Source organism: Triticum dicoccoides, chromosome 5B, assembly GCF_002162155.2.
Source record: "Triticum dicoccoides isolate Atlit2015 ecotype Zavitan chromosome 5B, WEW_v2.0, whole genome shotgun sequence".
Taxonomy (NCBI): Eukaryota; Viridiplantae; Streptophyta; class Magnoliopsida; order Poales; family Poaceae; genus Triticum; species Triticum dicoccoides.
In genome coordinates this window covers 58,076,841-58,080,261 of record NC_041389.1, presented here as the reverse complement: position 1 = coordinate 58,080,261, position 3,421 = coordinate 58,076,841, and the positions used below count along the sequence as shown (strand labels likewise).

Genomic DNA, 3,421 nt, shown 5'->3' with positions numbered 1-3,421 from the left:
TGGGCATACCCAGGGGGTCGGCTGTCATTTGTTTTCACAAAAAATGCCCATTTAAAATTGTGAAATAAAGATATCTCACAGAAGATTGAAAGTTGAGATTTGACCCTAATTATTCTTATTTGTAAAAATAACTCCCACCATATTTTATCCATTCACTGTAAAACAACAACTATTCTAGATCTTCTGTCATTATAAAAAAAATGCACACAAAAAGATTAAAGTACACTTTTTAGAAAAACTATAAGCTTTCAAGTAGCATATGAGTATCGTAGGAATTACTAAATAATATTATCGTATATAAGGTTTTAAAAGAGAATAAATATATTGTTTGCATAAAATAATATAACTAATAAAAATTTCAAATTAATATATTCAGCATACATCATTAATAACTATTTCTAGAGCTCTCTGGTAGATATTGTCCACTGAAATCGTCCCTTAAAAGTTGCGAAATATTAATTTCCCATATAAGATTCAAAATTATGAAAAAATATGTTGTACGCGCAGATGTGCAGGAAGGGGCTACTTTGCTAGTTATTTTTAAAATCACCTTGAATTTTGAAATAGAGAATATTAACCGCACTAGCTAACTATATCTTTGATCAACAACATTTTGAGCGCTATATATACCTTGAATTTTGTTTCAGAATTTCTATTATGTGACTAATGGAGATTAGGGCAACCCAGCTTGAAGAAAAATAAGTATATGTAGTGAGTGACCACATTATGAAGGAAGTAGTTGTTCAATGAAGAAACAATCAACCATGTAATTGTATTTTGATTAGAAACATAACATTCAAGCAACAACAAATTGAAGCACACACAATGTTCGAACATACACAACACACACGCATGTTATACATACCAACTCTTTCACACGTAAACTGTAAGTAAGACTATCGAGGGTAGCTTGCGGACAACACAAACTCTTCTTCTTGACTATATTGCCTACTCGTGTCCTCTAAGCTTGTCCATCTTATAGGTGATGTATACCTCATTGCCGAATAGCTCCCCTCATATGTTGCATCCCGAACCCGAAAATGCTCTTTGGGTCCTTGAAGTGCTCCTAGTGTCATCTCCACCGACATCATAGTTGGTCGCTCCTCTGCTCTTAGCTTTATGCACGACATAGCTAGAGAAGCTACCACTTCAACTTGGCTTCCTCCCTCCTCAATTACTTGTGGATCTAGTATTTCTACCAATTTACCTTCTGCAAGTAGTTCAACAAATTGTGCAACTAGCCCATCACCGGTGGAGGATCTATATATAATTGGCATCTTCCTTGTAAGCAACTCAACGAGAATAACTCCAAAGCTATAAACATCACTTTTTTCTATTAGACGGCCACAATAAACATACAGAGGATCTAAATATCCCAATGTTCCCTGCACCACCGTTGTAATTGTTGTTTTATCTTTAGGAATGTACCTTGAAGCTCCAAAGTCAGACACCTTCGCTGTCAAAGCATCATCAAGAAGTATATTGGTGGACTTTATATCTACGTGTATTACAGGGACAGAAATACCCGAATGAAGGTAAGAAAGGGCCTTGCCAATTTCTGCTGCAATCCTTAATATGTCTCGCCAAGGTACCGATCTTAGTGGTGTCTTGTGAAGATAATCACATAGGGTTCCATTGGAAATGAACTCATAAGCCAACAAGGGGACTTCTGTCTCAAGACAACATCCAAAAAGCTTTACAATGTTCCTATGATTGATCTGTGAGAGTATGGAAACTTCATTTATAAACTCGTTAATCTCACTCTTGACCACAATATTTGACTTTTTGATTGCAACAACATGCAAGTCTGATAAAATTCCTTTGTATACGGTACCATGCCCTCCACCACAAGCTTACGAGTTGGGTGAAACTTGTTTGTGGCCTTTTCTAGCTCCCTTAGAGGGATGATCATCCTCTCTGCAATATCTAACCTATGAGATACTAATTTTTGCAACAATTGTCCATGATTTTGATTGAAGAACTTTTGTCCAACTTTTGTTCCTTTTGATGCTTAAGCTTGCGGACTATTATGTTTGAGGCAAGAAATAAAATTAGCCAATGATTAAACCTGCAAAAAAATAGACCGATGGGCACGTAATTAGCGTATGCGGTGACATAACCCAATAGTAGTTGAAGGAACAGATATGAGGTTGGACTCAGGGTTTGAAGTCTTGTTAAGGGGAGAGGTATCACCCAATTGACCAATAATCTACTAACTATACCATGTTCAAATTTCAAAAATATCAAAATCTAGCCAAAACTATGTCTCAAATTGAAGTGACGCAACTAATAGGAGGGGTCAATATTTAACCCATGTAAGTCCGCTAACCAGCCACTAACCAAAATCGCAGGTGGTTCGCATGAGAAAGGACATAGTTAATAGTATGTGTGGCTAGAGAGAGTGTTGGCTTCTATTTCAAAATTTTGAAATGCATTATCTGTTAGTAGTAATGTAAAAAAAATGTATGTTTCATGGCATATTTAATCGTACATATATTCTTATAAGTTTCTTCTTTTATGCATCTTTAAAAAAACTTTCTTATTGATTGTGTTCTTTGCTCGTCTATAAAATGGCGGTATTCCATTCTTATATAATTGTGGGTTGCAACTGATTTATTTAGGGATTGTCTTCACTTGAAATAATGAAGAAATCTGCATTGTATCAACTTAGTAGTAGCGCAGGTTTATAACCCTCCCTACTACTATGGCATGTCCCGGGAGGGAGGGGGGCACGGTAGAGACCGTTTAGTAGTAGCGAGGGATAAAACCCCGCGCTACTACTATCAACTTAGTAGTAGTGAGGGGTAAAACCTGCGCTACTAGTAAGTAGCAGTAGCGAGGGGTATAAACCTGCGCTACTAGTAAGCATCTGTGTATAAGCTTTTCCCTAGTAGTGCATCCATATTACACTTGTATCACCATCTCTTCGCCGAACTAGTGCACGTATACAATTTACCATTGTATTGAGTGTGTTGGGGACACAAGAGACTCTTTGTTATTTGGTTGCAGGGTTGTTTGAGAGAGACCATCTTCATCCCACGCCTCCCATGGATTGATAAACCTTAGGTCATCCACTTGAGGGAAATTTTCTACCGTCCTCCAAAACTCTGCGCTTGGAGGTCCAACACGAGTCTACAAGAAGAAGGTTCCCTAGTAGACATCACGCACCACCGCGTCCCTGACTACACGATGCTTACTTGCACCAATGGCACCACAACGGCTACGTCGACATCTTCATCCCTGACCCGACATCGACCACGGTGTCCCTCGCATGGCTACACTGGCCCAAACTCTCGGCTACCTCGACATCGACACAAAGGGCTATCGTCTTGCTTGAGCAACTCGTCGGTTTTCGTCTGTAGTCAACGCGTCCGCGGCGTGACACCGTCCATGACACTCCCGCTACGACTGCACGGGGGAG

The 3,421-nt window shown here is 38.9% G+C and overlaps 1 pseudogene; it reads right to left on the bottom strand.

The window, feature by feature from the left end:
* Positions 1–896: 896 nt before the first annotated feature.
* LOC119309046 lies at positions 897–3,309 on the bottom strand (annotated as a pseudogene).
* Positions 3,310–3,421: the final 112 nt, after the last annotated feature.